The sequence below is a fragment of the Diplotaxodon limnothrissa genome, linkage group LG18, assembly GCF_057381915.1.
Source record: "Diplotaxodon limnothrissa isolate DT_005_m linkage group LG18, D_limnothrissa_male_GT1.1, whole genome shotgun sequence".
Taxonomy (NCBI): domain Eukaryota; kingdom Metazoa; phylum Chordata; class Actinopteri; order Cichliformes; family Cichlidae; genus Diplotaxodon; species Diplotaxodon limnothrissa.
The window spans coordinates 15,343,578-15,362,094 of record NC_140613.1 but is presented as its reverse complement, the minus strand read 5'-3'; the positions used below and the strand labels follow the sequence as shown (position 1 = coordinate 15,362,094).

General features: G+C 41.7%; 2 long non-coding RNA genes across 2 annotated transcripts; both read left to right on the top strand.

The window, feature by feature from the left end:
• Window positions 1-6,247: 6,247 nt before the first annotated feature.
• LOC146613312 (uncharacterized) lies at window positions 6,248-7,874 on the top strand. The gene is made up of 3 exons (XR_014907071.1): window positions 6,248-6,427; window positions 6,523-6,591; window positions 7,383-7,874. It is a non-coding gene; the product is annotated as an uncharacterized LOC146613312 (long non-coding RNA).
• A 6,835-nt stretch (window positions 7,875-14,709) lies between these two features.
• Window positions 14,710-16,346, top strand: LOC146613311 (uncharacterized). The gene is made up of 3 exons (XR_014907061.1): window positions 14,710-14,889; window positions 14,985-15,053; window positions 15,858-16,346. It is a non-coding gene; the product is annotated as an uncharacterized LOC146613311 (long non-coding RNA).
• Window positions 16,347-18,517: the final 2,171 nt, after the last annotated feature.

Below are 18,517 nucleotides of genomic sequence, written 5' to 3'. Positions count from 1 at the left end.
ATGCAGTTTATTGCGCGGCATGTCTGTGAGCCAAATGTCCAGCTGTTGTATTTCCCATAGAAAGAAAATAATGTGAGATAACATCACTGCGAAATGGAGAAAGATGTAAGAGAGGCAGGGCAGGAGAGGATAAAAAGAGGTTATACTTAAAGGTAAGAGCAGCTAAGTGACATTTGATAAGGTGAAAATCTAAAGTTCATATGTAATGTCCTCATACATTTTAGAATTTTTTTGCAGATATTGGATCTACACATGATGTGTGGCTTAAGTTAAATTTTTCATATTATGAAATGCTGAGCAAAACTAATTGAAATATACTAAATTTGTCTCCATTATGCAGTATTCATGAAAATACTGTGTGAGAGAGTTTGGTGCTAAGGTGTTTAGTTTGCAGTACAGGGGTCCTTTCTTCGTACCTCGCTTACTACATCCAAGATCAAATCATCGCGCCAACTTTGAGCTCACTATTCCAGTTCTCCGAACACACCTGTCGTTGACGATTAGTATAGCTGGATGAAGTAATGTGAGATCACTGGGTGGCTTAACAGGGGCTACGCATCGATAGTAGAAACATTGATCGGCAACCCTCTGATTGGTCGGCGAAAATGTCAAAGGAGAGCGCTCGGTATTTTTCGGCAGCAGAGCAAGAACTCTTGAGTGAGGGATTTCAGGAGTTTCAGAGTTTAATTAAAACGCAAGGGAACACTGCAAAGGCTGCAAAAGCAAGGAGAGAGGGCTGGCACAAAGTTGCTGACAAATTAAGCTCGTAAGTAATTTAATAATAATAATAATAATAATAATGGATTGAATTTATATTGCGCTTTTCAAGGCACCCAAAGCGCTTTACAATGCCATTATTCATTCACTCTCACATTCACACACTGGTGGAGGCAGCTACGGTTGTAGCCACAGCTGCCCTGGGGCAGACTGACAGAAGCCAGGCTGCCATATCGCGCCATCGGCCCCTCTGGCCAACACCAGTAGGCAGTAGGGTAAATTTATTATATTACATTATATCCTCTTTCACATTAGAGCCACAACAGGACCCACTAGAACATGGGAACAAGTAAAAGTGGAATATAAGAATATTCTACAGAATGGTAATATTTATCACTTATATTGCCTTTAGTCTCTTGAAAAGAGACCCTGAAATAATCTGTTTGTTTGTTCATAACAGCAACCAAGAAAAGGGCAGAGCAAAAAAAGACAGGTGGTGGTCCTGCACCCCCTCGTCAACAAGTTGGTTAAGTAAATAATACCCTCACGGGAAAATCGATATCTCTCTATGAGCACACTGTCGCGCTGAGCTAAAGGATCCTGTCTATCCCGCAATATACGCTGAATTCTGAAAACTCTCCTTATCAATCTTGCACCTTCCACAATGGGTGGCTCGCGTATACGGACAGGACATGGCTGCGACAGACTTCCCAAATCCACCTTCGCTTTTATAGCCGTGGTCTCTCATCTTGATTACATGAAGTAATTTACTATTACTACTCTGAACTGTGAATTACATCTGAAATAATCAAATACATGAAATAGAATGATTAATGGTACATTTCCCTTTTTTTAGGAAATGACCTGTATGTATCTGTATGAAATCAATAAAAGAATCAAATACTGCATTATCTTTAGTTACATTGATAATATTTATTTATGGAAAAACAGTGGAAAAATATCGCTGTTGCTTTCGTGTAAATGAAGCGGACATACCTGAGTGGCCGCGATCTAATCCTGTTTACATAAAGTGAACCTGCTCCCAAGCAGGTTTACACTTACGGATCTGTTGCTATGACAGCAAGTCCCGGATGAGCTTCGGAGAACCGAACGATCCAAGATCACGCGAAATCGTCAACAATCAAATCCAGCTAACTTACTTAGCGAGGTACGAAGAACGGACCCCAGTGGTGAAGTTTACATTAATACACTATGTTGGACTGGGACAGAGCAGCTGTGGTGTTCATGGTCAGTGTCATGGCCAGTGTTGGGAAGGTTACTTTTAAAATGTATTCCATTACAGAATACAGAATACATGCCCCAAAATGTATTCTGTAACGTATTCCGTTACGTTACTCAATGACAGTAACCTATTCTGAATACTTTGGATTACTTAATATATTATCATGCTTTTTACAACAACGTGAATGTACTATTGCTGTGTGATTTATTACCATTACTGAAGGTCCGCGGCTCCGAACCTTAGTAAAGGGACCTCTGACTAATACGGCGGGGTCCGTGTTGGGCTTTTAGCCGAAAAATAGCTTTACTTTGTTGTGTGGGTCAACTTTTCTTGCGAGAGACAGAGAAAGGCGTTGAAAGACTGCTCCAACGGAACTTATTGTTTTCGGAGGAGAACACGGTGTACAGTCGAGTCTTAATAGCTTACTTACAACTGGGCTCCTCAGGCACTCTTCTTGGCTGAAGTGGTTATTATTATATTTACATGCTTCCAGCTCCCGTTTTTTCTTGATGACTGCTCGTACCTTTCCATTATCCTTTTTTCTCCCTCCTCTTGCTCACAGACACATAACGGGTATGGCAGTCCATTCTCCCTGCAACACGGACTATACTGCCCATGATGCTACATTCTTTCGAGCTATTCTTGTAGCATTCTGCCTGTTAGCTTAGCACAACAACAACAACAACAACAACAAAAAGGTGCTCTCTCACCCAGGAAACACACAGCCGCGCGAGAGATAGAGCGTCGCCCTGTAACCATGGCAACCGTAACGCTGCCGCCTGGAACAACAGCACGTAGCTGTCAAACAAAACCCAAACAGTCCTGACCCGCGACAATATGAAACAGGAAAGTACCGCAGTGTAATCCATTTATTTCAACAAAGTAACTGTATTCTGAACACCTTTTTAAACGGTAACTGTAACGGAATACAGTTACTCATATTTTGTATTTTAAATACGTAACGGCGGTACATGTATTCCGTTACTCCCCAACACTGGTCATGGCTGTCCCTCCCCTCCCCTGGTTTTGCCAGCAGTTTCTTCCTATTAAAAGGAAGTTTTTCCTTCCCACTGTCGCTAACTGCTTGCTCATAGAGGGTCCTCTGATGGTTAGGGTTTTCTCTGTCTGTCTCTGCTGTTTTTGTGGGGTCTTTACCTTTGTAAGGTCTTTACTTGTATCTTCAGACAACAGTTGTTGTGATTTAGTGCTTTATAAACTGAACTGAATTAAATGGAATTGAATTTTATTGCTTCCACATCCAGCTCTCAAGACTGGTAGTGGACATTAGCATCAGGGTATCGGGTTTTGATATTATTTCTTGTAATTTGTATATAAAATTCATATTATTTGATTTTGCTGTTTGCTATTCCCCTGCTAAATTGGCCTGTTTTTCTTGCCTCTAAAGTAATAATGTAACCATGTAACCAAGCCCAAGGTTCCATAAGGGGAGAGCTGCCATTAACAACTGTAGCTGTTGAGTGCAATTGACTAACAGAGCTCCTCAGTTAAGTTGCATCATCAGAGGTATACAGGGTCAGGATCTGGATGTCAGTAGTTAAAGCTAAGCACGCCCCCACCATTGGCTTAAATTAGTTTCTGTATTTCTTTTAGGATACAATTCTTAGAGTGTGGGACTCATTATCACCAGTTAACCTAACCTAACCTAATTAACTACATGTGTTTGGATTGTGGGAGGAAGCCAGAGTAACCCAGAGAGAACCCACAAAGAATATGCAGTCTACCCACACAAATGCCCGGGGCAGATGATGGATTCAAACTCAAGATTTTCTTGCTGTGTTGCTACAGTGCTAACAACACCATCACGCTACCCAAGTTGTTTTAAAATCTGAGTTGTAATGCTTCAAATTTAGCATTAAGTTGCCATGTTTGGAGGAGAGGGTAAAGTTCTAAGCTAGATTACTTGGAAAGGTGTGTGTGTGATATGATTTAAAGCACTGCATTTTGAAACAGTCTACAATGCAAATAACAAATCAAAAACTGTCACTCAGTGCTCGTGATGCTGTGAAAGTAAAGACAACACTATGTAAATAAGGAATGATACAGAACATTTTTCAGTTCAACTTTTCATTATTCCACCACTGCTTCAACACAAAAACTGTCACTTACTAAATAAAACAAACACTAGAGCAACGGCAGTTTTTGGCATGTCTGCATTGGCTTCATGTTTCAGCTCATTCACACACTGGGGAAAAAAACATTGTTAAATCAATATTGCACGTACTTACTGAAGAAACTAATCAGTTGAAACTCAGAATAAGGCCAAACAGTATTATTAAGGTCATAAATTTAAGCCCTCATAATATTTAAACTGGTGGGTTATAAATGGGTGTATGTATTACCCTTATGCTTGTCATGAATAAGGAAATAATGTTTAGTTCTGCTGTAAAACTGAGTATTTTCATGTGGTGAATTTTGGAGATTCGGCACAATGACCACTTGAGGCCAACCTCAGGTGGTCATTAGACCTGGAGTTCCTGCTTGGTTTATAATATGGACACGAGCTGGGCACTGACTTTGCCTGCTTGGTTTTTATATTTCATTTGACATACTTAATGAAAAAATATTTAAGCGTCATTCTGGCTGTTTATAATAATCAAATTAGATTTTTTAAATCTATGTTAAGTACACAGATGTTCCTTTCTGACTAATTGGAGGAGCAATTTGGTGCAGCCAATCTGGAATATGAATTCTAGTAATTATGATAGTAATCACTAGAATATAGACTCCAAGATGTTTAGCCCAGAAATTGATATATATCAAATTATTTAACTAATCATATGCAGTCCAAGTGCCTGCCAGCACCAGCACCCAGACTCTGCAACATAAACTGGATTTACTGCAGCACTTTAATTAAGAACTGATTGACTCAAGCTGAGGTCGTCGCCATCTGCATTCTGGATAATAGAGGTGGTACTTTTGGCACAACTGTCATATGACAGGCAAAGCAATTCTGCAATCCCTAAACCTTTGACCAGATGTCATTATTCGGGAGGTTTCTCTTTGCACCTCTCTCAAAATTGAAAGCACCAGGGCAAGGATTCTGAGACAGTCTAAAGAGGATTTCTAATAGAAGCCATCCTGGCTATTTGAGAGGCTGAATAAGTGGAAGAAAATACAGAAAAGCCTTTAGATCAGAGTTTAAGAGTCCACATCTTCTCAGTTTCTTTCATTACTGGGACTGTGAAACCCAAACTGATGTGTATATGCCTGTTTGTGTGCAATGCAGTAAAATCCTTTCCCTCCTGATTTTGTTGTTCTTAATTCCTTTCTTTTTTGGACCTTTGATTAATCAGTGTTCAGAGTACGAAGTGGTATTACCAGGCAGTACACTAAGCATGCAGACAGAGCCTTCAATCAAGTTACCCCTAGCACCCTCAGGGGGAATCAGACTATATGTTTCAATCCAATATCCTGTCTCCTTTATTCCAGATCCTCTGTAGTGATGTTTAATCTCTGTAATATATCAATAAGTCTCTGTGTGTGTGTGTGTGTGTGTGTGTGTGTGTGCGTGTGTGCGTGCGTGCGTGCGTGCGTGCGCGCTCTTTGCTTTTCTCACTTCACTTCAAACTTGGTGATGAGCCAAGTAAGTGCAGTGTCATCTCTTTTGCTGGGCACCTTCATCAAAAAGTGATCACGTGGTTATGTTGCTATAGACTGTATGAGTCACACGGGCTTAAAGACTGTTTAGCAACTGCTTAAAAACCCCATAACAACCATTGTTTGCAAGGGAAAAATGTATATTGGCCAAACAGTTGGCAATTTTTGGAGAATGTTACTGACATTAATGGAAGCTATTGGGAGCTGGACCTGAAGCCTTCTAGCAAATGCTTTGGCATATTCCCACAGCCTCCCTCAGTTTGCATATGGAATATCCCAAACTATCAAAGATGCAATCTGTTAGCAATCAAATCAATCACAAGGACATTTTAGGTGCAGGACTTTTGATTTCACATAGGGAGAGCCAGCAACTTCCAGGATCCACTCACCAACCTGTTGGGGAACAGCCAGTTTTCCCCGGCAACCTGTGATTGCCAGGAGGTTGACGATCAGTCCCTCTGCGTGCATGACGGAGACTAAAAGATCAACATAGTGTAACCCAGTTCCTAAAATCATCTCAAACAGAAAGAGAAGAAAAATTAAAACATTTAATGTTCATTGTTCTGTTCTTACTGTCCCGGTTAATGAAAGTGAAATGAGATCAAAATAATTATTTAAACATAGAAGGGATGCAGATTATATATGATATGCTTTGGTCAAACAAGGGTTAAGTTTCTCAGAGGGTTGATGAGCTCTGATGAGAGCCTATTGTTTTACTCCACTCCTCACATGTCAGCCAATCGGTGAAGCTCTAGGCAGCTCTTGTCCCTCCTTAGTACCAGCTCCCAAGTTTTCAGTCTCTTGCTTCTACAGCCGAACAGAGCAGACGGACTAAAACTTTTGTTATCGGTAAGCTGGAGAAATTAACCTCTAACGAGTTAAAAGAAATACCATCTAAACTGGTATTTTTCACAAATTATGTATTTGCACTTGTTGTTGTCAAGGGCAGAGCGAAACCGGAGGGTTTACTGAGCTGTGGCTCCATGTAAATGCTGAGCATCCACTCGACGGCGGTAAGCTAAATGTGGCTAATCAGACACGTGATGTGCGGAGTGTGGGTACAGTTGTTCGATGTCTCTGAAATGCTGTTGTTATGCTAGTTAGATCGTTAACTAAGTCATTAACATGTGAAAAGCTGTAAATGGTTAAAGCAGCTAAAAATAACTTTATGAGAGATAATTGTAATCAGACTTTATCCTGCTTCCTGTTTAAATTTTGATGTCAATCAGTTGTTTTACAATACTCAGTATTGAACACTTGGAGGTAATTTTTAGTGTATTTCCACTTGTACTGGTAGGCCTATGGTACAAGCGGGATTAAGCACGTCTATTTTAATACTCCTATTTGTGGACTGAGTCCTTGTGTTTACGTGTTATTGAAATTGATTATTTGCACTTTGTTCAATTTCTGATAAGCATTTGCATATTATTCCATTTCTTAAAAGGGGTAATATACTTATTTATTTGTGATTAGATATATATGTACAGTGAGTTATTTTGATCGATGTAATTAATGTTTACAATGAAAGTGAATTATATGGTGACTATAATTCCTGAATGTTTAAAACCTTGTAGATAATCTTTAATGTTACTGCAGGTTACAAATAATTGAACCTTGATACTGTGAAATTTTGGATATTGATACTTTGACCTTTGAAACTTGATATTTTAATGTTGTACAACATGACTGAACTGATGATGATTGAATTGATGATAGTAGTTACTGCACTGTGACACTACTTTAGTTTAATTTGTGAGAGTTATCCTTAAAGGGCACGTGACATATATTTGGCCATTGTTTATAGGTCAGGTTTTTATATGGGACGAATCCAAAGACCAGGTCAGCGATTCCAGAACCCAGAGTGTTCCAGTGTTCACTGGATGGCGAGCCAACCCAAGATCCTAGGAGGCGATATACATATACACGCACACTCATTTGCACATTGATGGACTACAGTCCTCTACTGTACAAGTAGTACGGTAGGACAGACAATCACACACACACTCCTTGTCAGATGAATTCTATGGGCCCCACCGGTACCATTTGGACTTAAAAAAGACAAATTCTTTTACTTGTGCACAATTTTATTTAATTCTATTTTTTTTTGCTACTTTGGGGGAAATTTTTATACTTGACATTCTGTTAAAACCTGTTGTAATACTGTGTTGTTTACAAATTTCTTTTACAAGGCTTAACATCACTAAAGTACTTTTAAAGCCACATAACTGTGTTTGTCTGGTTTCTCTGCCATTCGTGTACCAGAGCTCTAAGAGTCGTTCTCAGTCTTCTGACACTAGCCCAAATTGCTTATTACTTTAGTAATTATCCATTGGTACTTTATGTAACTCCACATAAGTGCTACAAAAGTGGCGAGCCAGCCAGGAGCTCTTTGGTGCATGAATATCAGCAGTGAAACCTCCTTAAAGTGTGTATTGTCATTGAAACATCTTTTGCTATTGCCACAAGATGGATTTTGTATTGAGCTCAGGTATCAAAGTCCCCAATGCAGTAATTGTTAGTGGTACACTCAATTCATCGGATGATGAAGGGGTTCTTGACTTTTTGAAGCAGTATGGTACCTTTAGAGCCGTCCCAGTTGTAGATCCAAACTCAGAATTTTTCAAAAACCTGATCGTCGAGTACCGAAGTGGTAACGCCATTGATGCCTTAACTGATCTTTTGCCATACACATATGAAGTTGAAGGGAAGCCCGGTGTAAAATACCATGTAAGAGCTCTCTCCAGCGTTTACACTGCCAAGGTGGGTGGCAGTGCTACTAAGTCCTACTTAGATGAAATAAAGCAGGTGGCAAAACTGAGTGGCAAAAGTTTTGAAGAGGTACTGAAGTCGATGATGACAGAGATCAGTGAAATCATTGGGAGTTCAGAGACCGATGATGAATGTATGCTCTCCTCCATGCAAGTTGATGATCCAGACAGGGAGAACCAGCTTCACCCCTCTCTTGAAACTTCTGAGATTGCACGCCAGCAGTTTTCTGAAGATCCACCCCAGGTAGGATTGATTCAAGGTGGTGCGGAGCCACACCTACCTGTTGATTTCAAAAAGAGCCCATTTAGTGCGGCAAACAGTTTCAACCCACCTGAAATTCAGAAAGTCATTGTGGAACACATCGTGAAGAAAGATGACTTGATTGCACATTCATATTCTCCAATGAGACTCCGGTCATTCTCTGGCAGGATCCCCAGACCCAGCGGTGAGACAGATTATGACACATGGCGTTCACATGTCGAACTTCTCAGGAAAGACCCTGCCATGTCTGAACTTCAAAAATCTAGAAAGATCTTTGAGAGCTTGTTGTCCCCTGCAGCTGACATTGTCAACAGACTGAGCCCAGAAGCTACACCTGAGACTTACCTTCAGTTGTTGGATGCAGCTTTTGGAACAGTGGAAGATGGAGAGGAGCTTTTCGCCCAATTCATGAACACTCTTCAGGATCCTGGTGAAAAGGCCTCTGCGTACCTCTGCCGTCTTCAGGGCGCATTGAACCTTACTCTGAAGAGGGGAGGAGTCTCTGCTGGGGATGCCGATAAACACATTCTCAAGCAGTTTTGTCGTGGATGTTGGGACCACACCTTGCTCTCAGATCTTAATCTTGAAAACAAGAAAAGCCAACCCCCAACATTCTCAGAACTTCTATTAATGCTCCGGACAGAAGAAGATAGACTGGCAGCTAAAGCTACACGGATGAAGAAACACCTTGGCTCAACCCGGCAGCGGGTTGTGGCGCACTGTCAAAAGACTTGCACCTGTAGTGAGCTACAGGCAGTGACTCAATCTGATTCTGACCCGTTGACAGATCTGAGGAAGCAAGTTGCATCCCTACAGAGTCAGCTTACTAATTTGATGGCAAAGAAACAGAAGAAAAGCTCGAAGCCTAAGGACAAGGCCGAGTGTGATTTACGTGAGATGGCTATGGCAACACCTAGCATCAAGGTCACAAGTGCGAAGCCTGCCAACTTGCGGCAGAGCACCCAGCCAAAACCATGGTACTGCTTCAAGTGTGGTCAGGATGGCCACATCTCAGCAAGTTGCAGTAATGACCCAGACCCCACTCTTGTCGCTGATAAGAGGAAGCAATTGAGAGAGAAGCGTCGCATTTGGGAGATGCAAAACACTCCATCTGCTGACCAGGATTTTTAGACGCAGTCTCAGTTGTGGGGCAAACTGGGACTGAAGCAGGTCAACATCGTCCCGCTAAATCTGGAAGTCAAGCTAAACCAAGAGCACAGGCCACTTTGAGGCAATCCCATGTTGGAGAACAACCTTTCAGACTACCTAAGAGGCTCATAGGCACAAAGAGTACAGGTCAAGTCACGATCAAAGGTAAGGTGTGCAGTTGTCTCCTTGACACAGGTTCTCAAGTGACCACTGTCACCAAGTCCCACTATGACCAGTATTTGTCTGAGCAACAGATAGAGCCACTACATGACCTTCTGGAGGTTGAAGGGGCCAATGGGCAGCTTGTACCTTACCTGGGTTATGTTGAGATTGGAATCACCTTTCCTAAAGACTTTCTTGGTGCTGAACTAGAAGTCAAAACGCTAGCTCTAGTAGTCCCAGACACCGGGACATTAACGAAGTCTTGTGTATTGATAGGAACAAACACTCTTGATGTAGTGTATGAAATGTACAGAGAGGCAAACCCAGAGGGCTACCATCCCATTCCTCATGGGTACAGAACCGTACTCAAAGTACTGGAGTTGCGGCAAAAGCAAGGTTCAGATGAAAACGTTGGATTAGTGAGGATGCGTGGCAAGGATGAAGTGAACGTCCCAGCTGGGAAAACAGTCGTTCTTGAGGGGACAGTATCAATCAAGGAATTTTACACTGAGAGATCTGCCCTGTTGGAATATCCTTCAGTATCTTCCCTGCCTGGGGGGCTTTTGGTGCAAACCTGTCTCCTTGACTTGCCAAATAACCAGTTGTGCAAGCTACCTGTAGTAGTTTCCAATGAGTCAGAGCATGACATTACCATCCCAGCAAAGAGTGTGATTGCAGAACTCAGTGCAATACAGACTGTCCTATCTCACAAACAAATTGTGAGTGAGCCATCAGAGTGTGAACCATCCAGGACCTCTAGTGTGACATTTGACTTTGCCGACTCTCCCATCCCTTCTGACTGGAAAGACCGCATTACTCAAAAGCTGAGCAGTATGCCAGAGGTCTTCGCCCAGACTGATCTGGATTTTGGAAGGACGGACAAGGTCAAACACCACATTAAGCTATCAGATGAGACACCATTCAAACACAGAGCCCGACCGATTCACCCGCACGACATAGAGGCTGTTCGAAAGCATTTGCAAGAGCTTCTCGCAACTGGAGTAATCCGCGAGAGCGAGTCCCCATTCTCTTCGCCAATTGTTGTGGTCAGGAAGAAGAACGGTCAGGTACGTCTGTGTGTTGACTACCGTAAGTTAAACTTACAAACAGTGAAAGATGCATACGCCCTCCCAAGACTGGATGACACCTTCACCGCACTCTCAGGTTCCAAGTGGTTCAGTACACTCGATCTTAAATCCGGCTATTATCAGATCGAAGTTGCAGAGAGTGACAAGCCCAAGACTGCCTTTGTCTGTCCACTAGGTTTCTGGGAGTTCAACCGTATGCCACAGGGAGTGACAAACGCGCCAAGTACTTTTCAGAGGCTTATGGAGAGATGCATGGGAGACATAAATCTGAAGGAAGTTGTTGTTTTCCTGGATGATCTCATAGTTTTCTCGAAAACCCTTGAGGAGCATGAAGCCAGACTCATGAAAGTCCTGGAACGCTTAAAGGAGTATGGCTTAAAGCTGTCCCCCGAGAAGTGCAAGTTCTTCCAGTCCTCAGTTCGGTACTTGGGGCATGTTGTTTCTCAATACGGAGTAGAAACTGACCCAGAAAAGACAGCCACACTTAAAACTTGGCCAGTCCCTCAGAACCTTAAGGAGCTGAGATCCTTCCTTGGGTTCTGTGGATATTACAGACGGTTTGTTAAAGGCTACTCAAGTATTGTGAAACCGCTGAACGATCTAACGTCCGGTTATCCACCACTGAGGAAGCATTGCAAATCAAAAGGGAGGAGTAATCAGTATCATGATCCAAAGGAGCCGTTTTATGGACGGTGGACCCCTGCATGCCAGAAAGCATTTGAGACTATCATTGACAAGCTAACGTCGCCTCCAGTCCTGGCCTTTGCTGACCCAAAGCTGCCTTACATCCTTCATACGGATGCGAGCACTACGGGCCTTGGAGCAGCCTTATACCAGGAGCAGGAGGGACAGCTGCGGGTTATCGCCTATGCGAGTAGAGGTTTGTCAAGTAGTGAGTCCCGCTATCCAGCACATAAGCTCGAGTTTTTGGCTTTAAAGTGGGCTGTAACAGAGAAGCTGAGTGACTACCTCTATGGCAATCAGTTCACCGTTGTCACAGACTCAAACCCTCTGACCTACATCCTCACCTCAGCAAAACTCGATGCAACCAGTTACAGGTGGTTGGCGTCCCTCTCTACCTTCAATTTCAGACTCCAGTATCGTTCTGGAAAACAAAATGGAGATGCCGATGGACTCTCGCGTCGTCCTCATGGCAGGCTACCTGATGACCTTACATCTCAAAAAGAGAGAGACCGGATATGCCAGTTCGCAAAACAACATCTGTCAGATCCAGACAATATTGACTCAGTCGATCAGGACGTTGTTCATGCTATCTGTGAGAGACAGTTTGTTTATCATTCAACCACCTCTGAAGCTTTGGGTGATGATGCAGGTATAACCCTTGTCGAAAGTCTTGCCATTTCTGGAGATGCTATACCTGACAGCTTTGAGCAGGAAGAAACATTGGGAGGCTTACACATCATTCCCCACCTGTCACCGGCAGATCTCAGAGACAGCCAGAGATCTGATCGGTGCATCAGACATGTTATTACCCAGATGGAGAGTGGGGAGAAACCCCCTCCCACATTGAGGAAAGAACTTCCAGACGTAGTCCTGTTGCTGAGAGAGTTGAACAGGTTCGAGCTGTGCAATGACATTCTCTACAGAACACGAAGAGAAGGCGGTAATAAACATTACCAGTTGGTCTTACCTGAAGACCTGCGAGAGTCTGTGTTGACAAGCCTACATGACAATATGGGTCATATGGGAATAGAGCGCACACTCGATCTGGTCAGAGCCAGGTTCTATTGGCCAAGAATGTCCTCAGATGTGGAGAAAAAGATAAAGACCTGCCACAGGTGTGTGCGCAGGAAAACGTTACCTGAGAAGGCTGCACCTTTGGTGAATATCATGACGACAAGACCCCTCGAGCTAGTCTGCATGGATTTCCTATCCATTGAACCAGACAGCAGTAATGTGAAAGATGTTCTTGTCATCACAGATCATTTTACTAAATATGCAGTCGCTATCCCAACATCGAACCAAAAAGCTCGGACTGTCGCAAAGTGTCTGTGGGACCATTTCATAGTACACTATGGCATTCCTGAAAAATTACACAGCGATCAAGGGCCTGATTTTGAGTCTCAGTTGATCAAGGGGCTGTGTGAAGTAGCAGGGATACAGAAGATTCGGACTACGCCATACCACCCCAGGGGCAACCCGGTGGAGCGTTTTAACCGAACACTCTTAAGTATGCTTGGAACTCTGGAGAACAAAGACAAGTCACATTGGAAGGATTTTGTAAAGCCTTTAGTTCATGCGTACAACTGTACCAAGAACGAGGTAACTGGATTCACACCGTATGAGCTGATGTTTGGGCGTCAGCCACGGTTGCCTGTCGATTTGGCTTTCGGTTTACCTGTGAGAGAACGACAAAACAAGTCACACTCCCAATATGTTAAAGACCTCAAATCCCATCTTGAGGAGAGCTATAGAATAGCTACACGGAGTGCTGCAAAGGTAGCCGAAAGGAACAAAACCAGATTTGACAAACATGTGACCACATCTACCTTGGAAATCGGGGACCTAGTGCTGGTCAGGAACATACGCATTCGAGGAAAACACAAACTCGCCGATAAATGGGAGCAGACCGTCCATGTGGTGGTGAAACGAGCTGGAGACCTCCCTGTCTACACCGTTAAACCAGAGGGCGGGGATGGCCCCATACGCACCCTACACAGAGACCTCTTACTCCCTTGTGGGTTCCTCTCTGCAGCCAAGGAAGTGAAACCTGAACAACCAGAACCCAAGAAAAGGCCCAGAACGCGACGGACCACTCAGAAAGACAATGAAAGAGCAGATCACCCCTCGGACGAGGATGATATTGTTTCAGTCCACTGGTTTGCAGATAGATCAGTGCCAAATGACTCGGCGTACATTGTCAAGCGAGATCTTCTGCTGACCCATAAATCAAGTCTTGGTCAAGATGATGTGACTGCAGATCAAGACAAGTTGGCTGGTAATGCTCCAGCTTGTGCAGACACCATCTCCGATGTTGTTCCAGCCAGTCATGCTGACCATAACCAACCTTATGACAATCAGATTGCGAGTTATGGAGAAGCCTTGTATGGGGAAGACTTAGCCGGAAATGACTTACCCGGAAATGACGAACCTGAAAAGGAAAGAGACTTACCCGGAAATGACGAACCTGAAAAGGAAAGAGACTTACCTTCTACGGATCGCCCTGACATGAGGGATGAACAAATCCTACTTCTTTCGGACATGTTAGGGAGTGATGAGGAAGGAGAGGACTTGATATTTGACAGGGAAACAGTAAACAAAGAGAGAGATGAACAAACAAGCAAAGAAATTCCTGTTCGAAGATCAGAAAGAAGTCGCCAGCCACCAAAAAGGCTAGACTATGCTGAATTGGGAAATCCCCTTGTCACTGTGGTCAAATCATTATTTCAGGGTTTAACCACAGCTTTCATTGACTCTTTAAATTCTAAAGCTGAATTATTGTTCTTAGATGATGCAGTTCACAGTAGACATGCAAAGGGACTTGCATGAATTCAAGAGGGGAGGGTGTAACCCAGTTCCTAAAATCATCTCAAACAGAAAGAGAAGAAAAATTAAAACATTTAATGTTCATTGTTCTGTTCTTACTGTCCCGGTTAATGAAAGTGAAATGAGATCAAAATAATTATTTAAACATAGAAGGGATGCAGATTATATATGATATGCTTTGGTCAAACAAGGGTTAAGTTTCTCAGAGGGTTGATGAGCTCTGATGAGAGCCTATTGTTTTACTCCACTCCTCACATGTCAGCCAATCGGTGAAGCTCTAGGCAGCTCTTGTCCCTCCTTAGTACCAGCTCCCAAGTTTTCAGTCTCTTGCTTCTACAGCCGAACAGAGCAGACGGACTAAAACTTTTGTTATCGGTAAGCTGGAGAAATTAACCTCTAACGAGTTAAAAGAAATACCATCTAAACTGGTATTTTTCACAAATTATGTATTTGCACTTGTTGTTGTCAAGGGCAGAGCGAAACCGGAGGGTTTACTGAGCTGTGGCTCCATGTAAATGCTGAGCATCCACTCGACGGCGGTAAGCTAAATGTGGCTAATCAGACACGTGATGTGCGGAGTGTGGGTACAGTTGTTCGATGTCTCTGAAATGCTGTTGTTATGCTAGTTAGATCGTTAACTAAGTCATTAACATGTGAAAAGCTGTAAATGGTTAAAGCAGCTAAAAATAACTTTATGAGAGATAATTGTAATCAGACTTTATCCTGCTTCCTGTTTAAATTTTGATGTCAATCAGTTGTTTTACAATACTCAGTATTGAACACTTGGAGGTAATTTTTAGTGTATTTCCACTTGTACTGGTAGGCCTATGGTACAAGCGGGATTTAGCACGTCTATTTTAATACTCCTATTTGTGGACTGAGTCCTTGTGTTTACGTGTTATTGAAATTGATTATTTGCACTTTGTTCAATTTCTGATAAGCATTTGCATATTATTCCATTTCTTAAAAGGGGTAATATACTTATTTATTTGTGATTAGATATATATGTACAGTGAGTTATTTTGATCGATGTAATTAATGTTTACAATGAAAGTGAATTATATGGTGACTATAATTCCTGAATGTTTAAAACCTTGTAGATAATCTTTAATGTTACTGCAGGTTACAAATAATTGAACCTTGATACTGTGAAATTTTGGATATTGATACTTTGACCTTTGAAACTTGATATTTTAATGTTGTACAACATGACTGAACTGATGATGATTGAATTGATGATAGCTGATCTGAATAGTAGTTACTGCACTGTGACACTACTTTAGTTTAATTTGTGAGAGTTATCCTTAAAGGGCACGTGACATATATTTGGCCATTGTTTATAGGTCAGGTTTTTATATGGGACGAATCCAAAGACCAGGTCAGCGATTCCAGAACCCAGAGTGTTCCAGTGTTCACTGGATGGCGAGCCAACCCAAGATCCTAGGAGGCGATATACATATACACGCACACTCATTTGCACATTGATGGACTACAGTCCTCTACTGTACAAGTAGTACGGTAGGACAGACAATCACACACACACTCCTTGTCAGATGAATTCTATGGGCCCCACCGGTACCATTTGGACTTAAAAAAGACAAATTCTTTTACTTGTGCACAATTTTATTTAATTCTATTTTTTTTTGCTACTTTGGGGGAAATTTTTATACTTGACATTCTGTTAAAACCTGTTGTAATACTGTGTTGTTTACAAATTTCTTTTACAAGGCTTAACATCACTAAAGTACTTTTAAAGCCACATAACTGTGTTTGTCTGGTTTCTCTGCCATTCGTGTACCAGAGCTCTAAGAGTCGTTCTCAGTCTTCTGACACTAGCCCAAATTGCTTATTACTTTAGTAATTATCCATTGGTACTTTATGTAACTCCACATAAGTGCTACAATAGCATGCAAACACGTACTTAGTGACAAGTCAACACAGAGGTGATTTACACCTGTTGTATTTTTCATGTCCATCAGATGATGACTCCTCTAGCTGCAACAACACTTAACACTAACAGTAAAGGCTATAGGAAAACAGCCTTTCTTTGTGGACTCAATACTTTACAATTAATTTACAAATGACTTTGTGGGCTCAGGATCTAGATTCAGGTCAGACTGACTAAGATATCAAGTTTTGTAAATTATAAGCCTTATTAAGACTCAGAAATGAGGATTATCCAGGGTATGTAAAAGCAATGACAATAGCGAAAACCCTGAACTTTAGGGATTCAATATTCAGTAGGGATTCCTCATTCTATCTGTGATTAACACCTCTTATTCTTGAATTGTGACATGACAGCTGTCATACTCCTTTAAGTAAAATAGTAACAAATAAACCTCCAACTGACTGTGACATATACCTTTTTTCCTTTGCCAACAGCGGCTGCGCTACTTTATTTACAAATCATGGTGATTTCATCGTCCTTTTATTCTGTTTAATCTTAAAACTCATAAACCCAATATCCCAAATGTATCATCTTTGTTATATAATATTATATTAAAGGTTAGGCTCCATTCCCTCATCGACCGGCAGATGGATGACATTAAAGGTTGTTTAAATGAGATTTTAAACATTACTATTGCAGCAAAGCAGTCCTTGCTATGGAAAGACACAGATGAGTGACTTTAATAACCCTTCCTCTTGTGAGTTTCTGTCTTCATTTTTTTTTTGTAGCCAGTCCCCTTGCCAAATCATATTTCATGCAAATCTCTTCCTTTGAGACAGTCAGCGTCTTCTGCATTCATAAAGAGTGCGGTCCAGCGTTGTAAGTCTGAGCCCTATAAATACCTTTTTTATGTCACTTACCTCATTTTGTTTGCATGCTTTTTATTTAGGCTCAGGTGTGAATCTGTACTTGTGCCATTCGCTACTCTCTGTTTTACTGCCGTGTGTGTGTGTGTGTGTGTGTGTGTGTGTGTGTCCGTGTCCGTGTCCGTGCTTGTTTATCTGACACATCACTCAAACATCATTTTTAAATTGCTGGTTTCAAAGAAGCTGTCACAACCCTCCTGTTAACAAAGCTGCCTTCACGTCTCAGCTGAGATTTAATCTGCGGTGCGGTTCAGTGTGGGATCGCTCCTCACTGAAGCTCCTCAGTCGTTTAAGACTTGTGATCTCAGCAGCTTTTTGTTTTTTTTAATATTATTATTTATTTCCATCTTATATCCAAAGATGCAAAGGTTTTTGAGTGCATATTTCATACAGGAAAACACTAATGTCACAGAGAAGAAATCACGCCCTGCTCCGTCTTCGGATGAAAAAGTGTTTCTGACATATCCGTCGAGGTTTTAAAAATAATAATAAAAACATCATGCATGGAAGCCTGTGGAATTAAACTCACAGAGACCTTCATATGCAGTATATTGGATTGTGATCCATTGCCATCTGCTCTGTGTGGTTTCTGAATGTGCTGTAGCTACCCCAGCAACAAAAACGCCCTGCCTTCAGGCTTTACTTTCCCTGGAGATGTCAGAGTCCTGTCAGAAAGGGCAGCTCTGTGAACAGAATGCAAACAGGACATATAGTACTGAATTCGTTAATCCCTAAAGGTGTGTGACAGACTTAGAACAGACATTTTTTTAATCATCAGTCTTTATTATTCATTGCTGCAGTTATCACATTGTGATATTTTACAATAAAAATGTTTTATTATTGGCATTCGGACAAAAGCAAATAAAGCTACATAAAGGCAGCATTTTTATAATAAGGTGTTGAATATATCCCGGTACACAGAATATATCCCAGCACACGCCTCAAGGCATTGAGTCGATGTTTACCTTTAAAAAAGCCACACAAACATATTCTAATTAAACAGACTATGTGCATCGAATATTCTTATTTGCCTTTAGCTCTTACAGCATAAATTCCTCACAGAAGTCTGGGGACAAGCGCTGTCTTATGGAAAACTCTTGCAACGAGGTCCCTTTTCACAAACATAAAGCAAACACATAAAAGCTGCATTATACGTTACAGGACGTTAATAGTGCTTATAATAAATTCC